This window comes from Colobus angolensis, unplaced genomic scaffold (assembly GCF_000951035.1).
Source record: "Colobus angolensis palliatus isolate OR3802 unplaced genomic scaffold, Cang.pa_1.0 Scaffold19, whole genome shotgun sequence".
Taxonomy (NCBI): domain Eukaryota; kingdom Metazoa; phylum Chordata; class Mammalia; order Primates; family Cercopithecidae; genus Colobus; species Colobus angolensis.
This window is the reverse complement of record NW_012115043.1, coordinates 7,782,208-7,796,824: the sequence shown is the minus strand read 5'-3', so window position 1 is coordinate 7,796,824 and position 14,617 is coordinate 7,782,208. Positions and strand designations below refer to the sequence as shown.

Below are 14,617 nucleotides of genomic sequence, written 5' to 3'. Positions count from 1 at the left end.
GTTGCAGTGAGTCGAGATCGTGCCATTGCACTCCAGCCTGGGCAACAAGAGCAAAACTCTGTCTCAAAAAAAAAAAAAAGGCACTGTTAAGAAAATGAAAAGGCTTAGATATGATGAACACATACATAAATAAGAAAATGAAACGGCAAGCCCCAAGATGAAAGAAAATATTTTGTAAAACATATCCAATGAGACTTGTATCAAGAATACATAAAAACAACCCTTACAACTCAATAAGAAAACTCAATTTTTTAAATGAGCAAAATATCTGAACAGACACTTCACCAAAGATATATAAATAGCCAAATAAGCACATGAAAAGATGTTCAACGCCATTAGTCAGTAGGGAAATGGAAATTAAAACCACAACAAGATACTATTACAAATTCAATAAATGGCTCAATTTAAAGATACAGATAATACTAGGTACTGGTGAGGATGTCACCACCAGTGTGTAGAACTCTCATGCACTGCTGGTAGAAATGTGACGTGGGAAACTGCTGTACCACATATGTAACAATTCTACTCCTTAGGTATTTGCCCAGAAAAATGAGAACACATGATTACATAAAGACCTGGTCATGAGTAATTATAGCATCTTTATTCATAATAGCCAAAAACTGGAAACTCAACTGTCCATCATCTGATTAATAGGTACACATCATAATATGTGCATACAACGATGGCATACTACTCAGTAACAAAAAGGAATGAACTACTGACTTCGCTTATTCATTATAAGCAAAATGAATAAGCATTATTATTCATTATTTGGAGATTCAACATTGATGAATCTCAAAAGCATATGCTAAGCAAAATAAGCCAGACACAAAGACAACATAACTATGGTTCTAGCTACATGAAATTCTAGAGTAAAAACCACAGTGATAAAAAGCACATCAGTTGTTGCTAGTGGCTAAGGAACAGGTGGAGAAGATTACAGCCAAGAGGTAAAAGGGAACTTCCTGGGTATGATGAAAAGAGACTACATCACGATTGTGGTGGTAATTACATAATTATATTGACATTCATCAAACTGTTGACTTAAAATGGTGAATTTACTGTGTGTTAACCATACCTCATCAAAGCTGACCAAAAACAAACAAAAGGTCAGACACTATGGCTGATGCCTGTAATCCCAGCACTTTTGGAGACTGAGGCAGGAGGACTGCTTGAGGCCAGGAGTTCAAGACCACCCTGGGCAACACAGGAAGACCCCATTTCTACAAAAAATAAGTTAGCCATGTATAGTGGTATGCTTCTGTGGTCCTAGGTACTTGGGAAGCTGAGGCAGGAGGATTGCCTGAGCCTGGGAGGTCAAAGCTGCAGTGAGCCATGATCATGTCACTGCACTCCACATCCAGCCTAGGCAACAGAGCAAGACCCTGTCTCAAAACAAAAAAAAAACAAACAAACAAAACCCAATTACTTGTAGGCCCTGCCTCTTGTCCACCCAATGCTGGTATTCCCAAAAGTTCTAGAACCTCCTTTTTCTTCTCAATATATGTTTTCTTAACATCAACCACTTCCTGTTCATTGCTAAAGCTTAACTCATCATCACTACAGATACCTCCCAAATCACCTCTGATGAGCATTTCTGCAGAACACAAGTGGTTTTTTTTTTTTTTTTTTTTTGCTTTGAGTTAGAGTCTTGCTCTGTTGCCCAGGCTGGAGTGCAGCTGCTATTCACGGGTGCAGTCATAGCTCAGTGCACCCTCAAGCTCCTAGGCTCAAGCAATCTTTCCACCTTACCTACGTAATCTTTACCTGTCAAAATCCACACTTCTCCTTCAAAGGCCTATCTCAAAGGTGACTTCTTCCATGAAGCTTTTCACATTGAAATCACCCTACGCTCACCAACACAGATTTAATCACTTTCTCCTCTAACTCTCTTTTGCTTACACGTATGTACATTTATCATACTCTGCCTGGTTTGTTATTATTCGTGTACCTGTCTTCATCACTACTGCTCCATCCACCCCACAACCAGACTCATGCTATGAAAGGCTGGTACTCTGCCCTACTCTTTTATCCCTTTCAGCCACTGGCACCCCAGCTTTCTCACTGCAAGGGCTCAGAACACTGTGGAAGAGGAATTCTGACCTAACAAGTCTATGGAGAAATAACAAAATGAGCTACGGTGGGGGCTATAAGGATAAATCAGATAATAGATTGTATTCTGCCTTTGTTGTTATAAGTTGGAACTCTGCCCAGAGAGAGATTCCCCCCACCCCCTCCGAGATGGAGTCTTGCTCTGTCACCCAGGCTGGAGTGCAGTGGTGTGATCTCAGCTCACTCTTGGGTTCAAGCAATTCTCCTGCCTCAGCCTCCCTAACAGCGGGGATTACAGGCATACGCCACCGTGCCCAGCTAATTTTTACATTTTTAGTAGAGACAGGGTTTCACCATGTTGGCCAGACTGGTCTCAAACTCCTGACCTTGTGATCCACCCACCTCGGCCTCCCAAAGTGAGCCACCGCACCCGGCCTGAGTGATTTTTTTAAGGCTCAAAATCCACTAAACCAAATCTTCCTCCAAGAGCATTTTCATTATAACACTCCCCTACTTTATAAATTTGCAATAATTTAAAATGGGTGCTGGACTAGGCATTCTCTATTTGCCCCCAACCTCCTCAAATTAAGCCTATTCTCTACCCTTCCAAGCTCTGCTTTGCACTCTTTGAGGCTGACCTCTGGGATTATACTGCCCAAGTTTTCTTCTTACTTCCAGTTGCACTGGGCCATTGAGAGGCATACATAGAGGAAATGGGAGGATGAGAAGTAAAAGAAATTGGGGGTTTTATTTCTCTAGTTCCCTTCCCACCTCACAAAGCCATTTCCTCTAGGGCTACAGGTCCTGACCACTAGCTTGGCTTCCATTGCTCCAGCTCTCGTCAGACTTAAAAGTATATTAACGACTTCCCAATAGTGTTAGGCCTTGGGAACATGACAATACTCTGTTGCTCTCCTTAACCCTACCCAAATCTCTACAACTAGTACATTTATTTCCTGGCAGGACCCTCACTGATATAGATAGCTCCCCAGGCTTAAAATCACTTAGTCTGCTTAAGGCTCATTATCAGCTGTCCCCACCAACCTAATAAATTTTACCACCCCATGCTCCCCAATTGTCTCTGCTCTAGTCAGGTAGGAATTCCTACCAATCCCTACATCACTCAGTTGAGATATGTTCACTCCTACCTTTGTGCCTTTACTCATGCTGTTGTCCTCTGTAATGCCCACCCCTTCCTTTCCACTTATATTTTCTACAGTTACTAATTCAAATCCTACCTCCCCCGCCCCCTGCCCAAATTAAACCTGCTTGAACAACCTTAACTCTCAATTATTTTTCTCATCTTGGAATTTCTGTATCTGTCACAAGGAACTACTTTGAAAACTATAAAAATAAATATTAGTTGTTACCCTGTATGGTCTCTAATTGTTCATCATATATCCCCTAAAGGTAAGTAACATCAGCTATTTTAAGTTTCTTCTTTTGTATTCCTTTATAGAAGTTTAGCATAGCATTATAGTAACTCTAGTTGACCAAAAAAAAATACATCACTACAATGTTCTAGTACAAAAAGTTTGTGACAAGCAGCTATAAGCAAATTTATTATGTTTTTAAATGATTTTGTTTTCAATGTAATGATTCTGAATAATGGCTGCTATCAAACATGGGTGTTTCGTTTTTAGAACATCAATGTACTTTTTTTTTCCTCAAAGAAACAGGGTCTTGCTCTGTTGCCTAGATTAGACTGCAGTGGCACAATCATAGCTCACCATAGCCTTGAACTCCTGGGTCCAAGTGATCCTGCTGCCTCAGCATCCTGAGTAGCTAGGACTACAAGCACATGCTACCACTCAGCTAATTTTTTTCTTTTTTCCAGACACAAGGTCTCACTATGTTGCCAAGGCTGGTCTCAAATTCCTAGCCTCAAGCAATCCTCCTGTCCCAGCTTCCCAAAGTGCTGGAATTACAGGCATGAGCCACTGTACACTGCTCATCAACACACTTCTTAATGAAAGAATCTTTGGGAAAAAAAAAAAAGAGTAAAGTAAGTTATCCATTTGTCAAGTTCAACAGTCTGTTATGGTAATAGATACAATTAATCCAGAAATGCAAACAGAAATATCAGCACATGCAAATACCTTAATTTGCAGCTGACCAGTGGCCATGAAGCAGACACTACATGTCAACAGAAGTATACTTTCTAGAGCAGTGAAGATCCTGAGGGTCCTTACCATCTTGCCTATAGAAAACAAATCACTTCCCACTTCTTTAGAACCATCAATCTGTTAGCAACTATAAAGGAAAGCCTACATCATCACAATCAACATTTTTAGTAAATTTATCCTCACAGAACTCCCAATGTTATAGCCAATTGATACTTCAAGAACTCATTCTTACGCCCTCCCTAAATAAAAAATTAAGAAACAGCAAAAATATCAGAAGTAGGTACTCTGGCTAGCTCCTCAAATAGTCACAGAATACTTATATATGAGTATGATTTTAAGGAGAAAAAAATAAAATTCAAAAGATTATCTGAAAGAGTTAATGGTATCAAAAGAAATATGGAAGGAGGAGGAAGACACAATAGTATCAACCACTGACTGGCTTCAAAGTTACCTTTAACCTCTTTATCAAAAAAATAAACAAAAATAAAGGCATGAACCCCCAGTATATTCTAATGAACCAAGGGTCAGTCCTATTTGTGCATTTTTCTAAATCTGCAATTACGTGTTAATTTTAATAGAGGTACTCTGATTTACCACTACAAAGATCTTAACAAGAATGTGCAAAATTTATACACAGTAAATTCCACTGCATACAAAGCAGTGCTCCTAAAAGACTCAGAACCTCAAAGCATATAAAGATATATAAGCAATTACAATACAACATGATAATGTTCCCATAACAAGGCTACACATGAGGAGCTGTCGATAACACTAAGACAATGAAGGGAAAGAATGGCCACCACACAACAGACCAATCCTGGGCCACTGCAAAAGTTGAGTTGAGAGATATAGGCCTAAAATAAAAGAGCAACAATATACTGAGCTCGTAAGGAGATGAATTTTAAGGACATTTAGAAGGTATACTCAGCGGGACTAGGCTCAGTCAACATTTTCATAGTGTAGTTTTAATCAAGAAACAAAGTACTGTTTAAACTAAGAAATATCCTATTCATTGCAGCCTTGTTCAGAATAGCAACAACAACAACAAAAAAAGTAATAAAAGCAATGAAAAGGGGAAATGATGTTTTTTGTTTTTTGCTTTTTAAAAAAAGAGATAAGGTCTCATCACTATGTTGCCCAGACTGGACTCGAACCCATGGGTTCAAGCAGTCCTCCTGCCTCAGCCTCCCAAAGTGCTGTGATTACAGGTGTGAGCTACTGCATCCAGCCAGGAAACGATCTAAAGTCCACAAACAATAAACTGATTAAATATATTATACACATAAACTAGAATTCAAGGCAATCATTAAAATGAATGAGGAAGATCTACAATTATTTGGAATGTATTAAGTTGTAAAATGATAACTACGATATACTAAGTTAAAAATATATTAAGATGCAGACCAAGCACCCACATCAAGGCATATATACAAAAGAATTAAAAGTAGAGACTCAAACAGATATTTGAACACCAATGTTAATAGCAGCATTATTCACAATAATCAAAAGGCAGAAATAGACCAAACTGTCCATTAACAGATGAATGGATAAACAAAATATGGTATATATACATACACTGAAACAGTACTCAGCCATAAAAAGAAATTTTGATATATACTATGAGTATCTTTAAACTATTATGTTTCATGAAATAAGCCATTTGTGTAAAAATAAAAAAAAGAAGGGCTATATATATGAATGCAATACTAGAGTGGTTGAAAATCTCTGGAAGACACATAAGAAACCAATGACAGTTAACTCTGGGAAAAACTAGGAAAATGAAGACACAGTATGAATGAATGAAAGGGAGATAAATCTTTTGCTACAAACTTTTTTATACTACGTAAGTTTCTTATCATTTGTATATATTGCTTAATTTTTTTTTAATTTAAAAAAAAGGACAAGGATAGTTTTCCATGGATGCTAAAACCAGTGGAAAAGGGTTGTAGGAGAGACAATTTTCACGTGATCTCAAAATACCACTGCCTAATTGCTTATTAATTACAAAGGGGAAAAAAGTGTACATTTGCAAAGAAATAATCTGGCAATAGTTACCACCTTAAACAAGCAATCAAACTTAGTGTCACCTATAAAAAAGGAAAATGGCATTAAGTGCCTCCTGAGGTGATTTAAGGAGTACATAACATCACCTACATAGTGTAAATGAAGTAAATGTTTAACTCGAATATATAACATTAAAGAACCAAGAGGCAAATTCACATGGTAGGACATTGTATAAGACAACTGGCCTAGATTCTTCAATAAAGTTAATGTCATTTGGGAAAAAAAAGGCTGAGGATTATTCTAGATTTAAAGAAACATAAACACCAAAAGCAGTATGTGAATGTGATTGGATCCTGGAACCGAAGAAAACAAAAAGCAACTATAAAATACATGTGGGAAATGAAAAAGATTTAAACACATATGTTGCATATTAGGTGATAATGAATTAATGTTATTTTCCTTTGGTGTGGTAAAAGTATTGCGGTTATGTTGGAGAATGTCCTTCTTAGGGGATACATGCCAATGTACTGGGAGAGGATGGGGAGTATAATGATGACCACAACTTGTTATGTTGGAGAATGTCCTTCTTAGGGGATACATGCCAATGTACTGGGAGAGGATGGGGAGTATAATGATGATCACAACTTATTCTCACTTAAAGCAAAATGTATGTATGTTTAGAGGAGAGGAAAAAAGCAGTTGTAGCAAAATGTCGCAATTTGTGAATCTAGCTGAAAAGCGCTATTATTCATTTTTTCTATAAATTTGAGAAATTTTCAAAATCAGAATTTGGGGAGAAGTATAGAAACAGCTGAATCAGGCATAGCTGAGCCCCCAAAACATAAAAGAGGAAAGGAAAAAACCAAAGGTTATCTTTTACAATAAAAGTATATTTAGGAATTAAATGATAAACATGGTTTTTCCATTATTAACCATGTTTTTCCTGATGGAGCATATGTAATAAACTCATTCATTCCCAGGAGTATCTGTATTAAACAAATTTCACTTTTAATTTCCTTACAACATAATCATTTTTCTTTAAGTAATTACATTGAATCCATCTGTATAAATTTAGAGCTAGATTTGTAACTCTCGCTCAAAAATGAGCTGGCAGAAAGACACTGTTCCCACAAACACAGACACTAAGTTGCCTACCCTTCCTACAAGTAAGAGAAAATCCAGACTGCAAGATGACAAGTTTACTTAGGCTTGTCCTTTGTACAAATTACACAGAAGGAAGCTAAAGGGCAGCGAATAGCCTGGTTCACCAAAAATTATAGGAAGACAGAACCTTCCATCTCTTAAATCTTCAACCCACATTTTCATTGTTTCAAAACAGTATGAATTCCTATGTTAGAAAACATCTAGGCAAATCTGCATTGTAACATGACTGCAGATAAGTTTTAGTAGGGAAAATCTAAAAGACCAAACTGATTTGGAAATGTGTATGTGCTTACTTTACTTTGAATACATCTATTGCCTTGAGAATTCACTTTCATACAACACACTTAAGTCACACTATAAAGATCTGATTCAAAAGAAAATGGGAAGTTTTTCTTGTTTCCTCATCTTGAACTGTATCTAACTCCCTCCTGAGAATCTCTCAGGTTGACAAAAAATAAGCAGAATATGAAAATAAATCCAATGTGAGCTATGATTATGATCTTCTTAGAGGCATTTGTGATCTTCCAAAGTCCCTGTGAAACTTATGAAGCTGCACACTTACTACACATACACTTCTATGAACGTATATCACACTTACTTAGCCTGTAAGTGTAATGCTTACAGGCTAAGATGGAACAATGAACTCACATTTGCCTCTGGCTTTTTCTCACTGAAAAATGTCCTATTATTTACCTATCAAAAGTTTCTCAACATCACTGTAGTGAAGGCAAACACACTCTTCATGGTTGGGTATTTTTTTTTACTTTGTTCAAATCCTCTAACATGTTAGTCCGGTCTCATGCTGCTATGAAGAAATACCCAAGACTGTGTAATTTATAAAGGAAAGAGGTTTAACTGCCTCACAGTTCCACAGGGCTGGGGAGACCTCAGAAAACTTATAATCATGGTGGAAGACGTTAGCAAACACATCCTTCTTTACATGGGGGCAAGAAAAAAGAGTGCCTAGCAAAAGGAGGGAAAGCTCCTTTTAAAACCATCAGATCTCATGAGAAATCACTATCAGAACAGCATGACGGTAACCATCCCCATGATTAATTTACCTCCCACTGGGTCCCTCCCCTCACACATAGGGATTATGGGAACTACAATTGAAGATGAGATTTGCGTGGGGACACAGCCAAACCATATCACCTAACATTTCCCAAAATTTGTTCCTCAGATCACTTAGTTCCTCAAGATGTTATAAGGAGGAAAAAACGTTCAGAGATCAAATAAGTTTGGAAAATATTGAGTTTAATGTTAAACAGGCTTCTTTACTGTAAGTCTTTTACATGTTAATATGTACTTGACATTCCAAGATAGAATAAAGTACACATTGTTTCCCAAGTTTATTTGACTCCAGAACCCTTTTGTCAAGGAGCCACATTGGGAAATGCTGCTGTTCCAGTTCTTCGACAACTTTTAATAAAAATACGCTGTCTTATGTAAAGTCAATATTTTATTAATCTGATTCACACAACAGGTCTGTTCTCAAGTTCATGCTGAGAAATCTGGCTCAAGAAACTAATAACTACTGCCCTGCATAAATTACTTTTGAAATTTCTGAATATCAACATTGTCCTCTTAAAAAGAACAAACATCAGTGACCAGTTCCACACTCTAAGTCACAAGCTATTTATTTCATGATGAGATTTTAACCTATTTATTTACCAACATCCTTTAAATAAAGTCTATTTATTCAACATTCCCAAATTTTCAATAATGAGGACTTGCACTCTTCCTTGAAAGGAATTCCACCACAGAACCTTGCCAATCAACCCAGTACCAGTGCTGGCATATAGTGTGCTAAACATACAACTTACAGTGTTGAAGAAATACTAAAAAAAGAAAACGCCATCTAACACATGAATGAAGAAGGAACAATAGAATTTCACTATTTTGCAATCCCTGATGAATTACGAAGTCTAAGCAATTATCATCAATAGCTACTAACATCACAAAGAGACATAAGACCTTACATATCTCCTGATGGAAACACAAATCACTCCTATGAAGTATTCTTACTGAGAGAAAAAAAAATACAAACCAACCTATCAATTCACAGGAAATTCAGGAGACAGGAAGAACATGTTAAGTGACATTACAGAGATACAATCAGCAAAATGAGACTAAGGGAAACTTATCAGGGCAAACAACCTAGTTTCTCTAATTTAAAAATTAAGAAAAAAAAAGAGACGAAGAGAGCCTAAGATTTTAAATGATGTAATAAACATGTCAAATTGTTGTAAAGTATGAACCCTATTTGGATGTCACTTCAAGCAAATAAACTATAGATCTATATTTATCTATAAATCAGAGAAATATGAAGCCTGATTCATATTTAATATTAAGAACTTGCTATACATTTTTTGGTATCATGTTATTATGGTTATGCTATAAAAAGAGAGACTCTATCTTTTAAAACTCAACATATTGAAATATCTGAAAGGTAAACATTATGTATGTCAAGGATTTTATTTAAAACAATCCAGGGGCCAGGTATGGTGGCTCATACCTGTAATCCAAACACTTTGGGTGGCCGAGGCAGATGGATCACCTGAGGCAAGGAGTTCAAGACCAACCTGGCCAACATGGCAAAACCCCATCTCTACTAAAAATACAAAAATTAGCCAGGTGTGGCAACACATGCCTGTAATCCCAGCTACCTGGGAGGCTGAGGCACGAGAATCGCTTGAACCCAGGAGGCGGAGGTTGCAGTCAGCCAAGGTCGCGCCACTGCACTTCAGTGTGGGTGACAGAATGAGACTCTGTCTCAAATAATAACAACAACAATGCAAGGATTGGGGATGAGAGGTGCTAGACAGAAATATAGATGAAACAAGACTGCCTATGAGTTGACAATTCTTGAAGTTCAATACTGGGTACATGGGAGCTCTTTATACTATTCCCTCTACTTTTATGTTAATATATATTTAAAATATATTATAATAAAAAGATAAGAAAAAGTGCTGTATGGGAATTGAATTATCATAGTATCTACCTATTCCCATAATATATTAATCCAGAGTCAGGCACAAGAGAGTATTAATTTACTAAGATCAAATTATATTTCTAGAGTACCATAAGCAATCATTTGATATGAACTTCACAAGCAATCAACATGCTAAGCTCTCCTATGTAATTACTCTTATTTGCAAGTCTGTTAACAGTATCTAACCAATTTATAGCTCTCTGTGAAAAAAGTGTTTAAGTATTATTTATTTTAAAAAATTTTTTATTAAATAAAGCAACAGTCACAGAAAAAAAACTGCAGACAATATTGCAGAGTCATTGCTGTCTTTCTAGCCCTATGGGCCTTTGGTACTTCTGGAATTTATTGTCAGCAGAGTTACTGCATAAGCACTCCAGCTCACTGAGCTCCCAAACAGGACTAGTTTTATCTTGTGTACAAAAACCCTTTCCTGCCTGCCTACTCTGAAATAAGGAGCCAAACCGACAGATGGCAGACGAAAAGGAAGAGGGAGGTGATAAGGAGGCAGTACAAGACAGCACCAGGAAAAAATAACAGAAAGAACTGAAAGACATCTTAAATACGAATATAATAATATAAAATTCACCATTTCTTAGATTTTTGCAAAACAAAGTCACATTTTGTCACTAATCAATTACTTTAAAGCTAAGTGACTCTGTGAATTCGTATTGGATTTTACTCCTTTATATGGCAGAGCTTTGAGAGTTTTGAAAAATCCTTCTTAATATCTTAGACCAATTTAAATTAGCCAAAGTATTTCAAACTATTCTCAAAAGAACAAGAGAAATGGGACATACCAAACTTTTATCAACATTTCACCACTGCCACACTTCTGCCTTTTTAGAAGCTACCCGACTTTCTTTTTCAACTTCTAAAGAGTAAAGTGCCCCACCTCTATGCTAATCCATAGATACAATCAAAACCACTTCAGTATTACTGCAGCTAGTAGGTTTTCATTAAAATATTGGTTTAAAAGATACTATAGTGTTGCCATTAGAATTATAGTTTTAATCTAAATGACATTTATGTAAAACGCCTAGGCTTTTGGTATAACAAACATTATTTAAGAACATGTCAATTACCATAAGCCATCTTGATCCATTCCTAATGCCAAGTACCTCTTCTGCTTCTAGAATAAGTAGCTTTCCAATCACTTATTTTAGAGAACAAACCTGCAGCACCATACAATACAGAAGCCCACTACTCATACTCTGGCAATTTTACAAAGAAATAGCAACTTCTAGGCTTTGGTCGCAGAACCAGAACAGTTCATTTCTGCTCACATCATAAAAAAGAACAACTAGAGGTTGAGATTATTCAGGGGCTCATTCCTAAGGCAGTTCCCTCTCTCTTCCATGGAAGTTTGTCAAATGGGAGAATAACATCTGCCTGCCTGTCTCACAGAGGTGTTATTTATATCAATTGAGAAAATGTTTACAAAAGCATTTTATAAACTAAAAAGCTATAAATAAATGTAAGTTGTTATTCTCTATTTGTTTGTACTCTAGACAGTTTGCTTAACTTTGCTCCTTAATATCGTTGGGTTTCAAGGACTACCAAGAAAAACTTCGTATTTCAAGGAATAAAGATTCACTGAGATTCACTTTTTAATAGCAAAGTCCAATCCTTACACCAATTACTGTTCTCTTCTAACACCTATTCTTCTCCTTGGCAAAACAGAACTAGAAACATGCTTTAAGAAATCAAAGCAATAGGTTCTCTAAAGTTCTGTCTCATTGTCACCATGAATTCCTGAATGCCCATATACCACAGTCTTGCCCACATGACACTACTTGGATGGGGTTTTACATCAGCCAAAACTATGTCATTGAGGCTGGCCATTTCTATGCTCTGCCCCTCACAGTCTCCACCAACACTTTTTCATTTCTGAATTCTCATCCAGTCTGCATCACTTCCTAGCTGAGTATGAGCTTAGGCAAGTTACTTAACCTCTCTGTGCTTTAAATTCCTTATCTGCAAATAAAGTTTTAGCTCATAAGTTTAAACGTGGGTTAAATAATACATGGAAAAATGCTAAGAGAGTGGATGTTAAGTGTTCTCACCACAAAAATGATGACTAAATGAAGTAATGTATATGTAAATTAGCTAGATTTAGTCATTCTGCAATGTATATATACCTCAAAACTTCATGCAGCACACAAGAAATACATACAATTTCATCTGCCAATTTAAAAATAAAAAATACATGAAACTGCTTAGAACAGTGATTGCACAGTAAATGTTCAGTATGTGCTAATTTCTTTATATGTGCGTCTGTCTACTCTTCCACCACACCACCATCATTAAATTACATAAATCTTTCCATCATTCTCCATCCCTCATTCTTTCCAAAAGAATGAGCAAATTTTGAGAAAGCAGATACTATGATCATATTACTGACTAAATTTCTTTATACATGACTGAATACTTGGTTATATATGAAAGTTCAATGATACCTCATAAATAAGATAATGGCCCACGATGCTTCTAAATTATATTAACACTGAAATATAATCTTCCTAGTTCTAAATTAGGTTAACTACTTATTTCCAATGCTATCAGTTATCAAGGCTGCTTACTTTGAATTATATCACATAAAGGTGGCCATGACTGAAGAGTTTTATGGTATAGTGACTAAGGTCTTAAAATACCTCAAAACTTTAAAAAGCTTTCCATAAATACTACCGTATTTTTAAAAAAAACAACAATGTATCTCAAGAAAAAATCAAAAGCAACAGAGACGTTATCCTTTTTTTTTTTTTGCTTTTGAGAGGTCTGGCTATGTTGCCTAGGCTAGTGTTGAACTCCTGTGCTCAAGCAATCCTCTAACCTTGGCCTCCCAAGAAGCTAGGACTATAGGCATGCCACCACACCCAGCTTAACAGAGACTTTAAATCAGGAGTTTAGAGTGAGGAAAAATAACTTACCAGAAACAAGAGGAAATATTACTATTATATTAACATTACTACCATTATCATTAGGGGACAACCAAATAGCTTAAACACTTGCAACCAGAACAAAGCTAAAAATTCAAGTTTTTGGTTTTTTGGGTTTTTTTGGGTTTTTTTAACATATTAGCACACTCTATGAACAATTATATGCTCTTGATAATGTTATAAATTCTAAATCCTAACATTTCACAATGTAAAGGGGAATCACTTGAACCAAGGAGACAGAGGTTGCAATAGGCCGAGATCATACCACTGCACTCCAGCCTCGCAACAGAGTGAGACTCCATCTAAAAAAAAAAAAAAAATTCAGCAGGGTGTGGTTGTGCACGCCTGTAGTCACAGCTACCCGGGAGGCTGAGGTGGGAGGATCACCTGAGTCTTGGGAGGTCAGGGCTGCAATAAGCCATGATCCCACCACTGCACTCCAGCCTGGGAGACAGAGTGATACCCTGTCTCACACACACACACAAAAAATCAGTTAATCTAATTTAGAGACAGTTTTACTCTGGAGTTGTACTCCTAGTTTACTACATGCTAGGGACTTTTCTAGGCAGTGGAATAAACAACATATCTAATATTCCTGTTTTCATGGAGTTTACATTCTAGTGAGGGAGACAAATAATAACCAGGTAGGCAAGTAATTCAATATCAGGAAGCATAAGTGCCATAAAAAAAACTAAAGCAAGAAAGATAGGGGATGTTGGGAGGGACCACTGTTTTATATTGCTTTCACTGAAGATCTCTCTATAGGGGTGAAGTCTGAGGCACTCTCTTTAAACAGAGGCCTGAATTATGTGAGCGAACCAGCAGTGCAAAAACTTGAGGAAAGGGATGAACAAGTTTTAAACCCTGGGAGTGTGCCCAGCTCGGTCAAGGAATACGGATAGTTCAATGTAGGAGAAGTGGAATAAACAAGGAGAGGGAGGCAGGGACTACATCATGTAGGACCTTGCAGGCCATGGCTAGGAATTTGTTTGTTCTTTTAATTTAAAATAACTGTATTTTAAATTATTTTAAAATAGCCAGGCGCGGTGGCTCACGCCTGTAATCCCAACACTTTGGGAGGCCGAGGCAGGCAGATCACTCAAGGCCAGGAGTTCGAGACCAGCCTGACCAACATGGTGAAACTCTGTCTCTACTAAAAAGACAAAAATTAGCCAGGCGTGGTAGCGTGTGCCTGTAATCCCAGCTACTCAGGAGGCTGAGGCAGGATAATCGCTTGAATCCAGGAGGCAGAGTTGCAGTGAGCCGAGATCGTGCCACTGCACTCCAGCCTGGTCAACAGAGCAAGACTCCGTCTCAAAAAAAAAATTATTTTAAAATAATAA

The 14,617-nt window shown here is 37.0% G+C and overlaps 1 protein-coding gene across 1 annotated transcript in view; it reads right to left on the bottom strand.

The window, feature by feature from the left end:
• HERC1 (HECT and RLD domain containing E3 ubiquitin protein ligase family member 1) overlaps positions 1-14,617 on the bottom strand; it is a 248,445-nt gene that overhangs the window by 221,596 nt on the left and 12,232 nt on the right. The gene's annotated exons all lie outside the window — the stretch shown is intronic.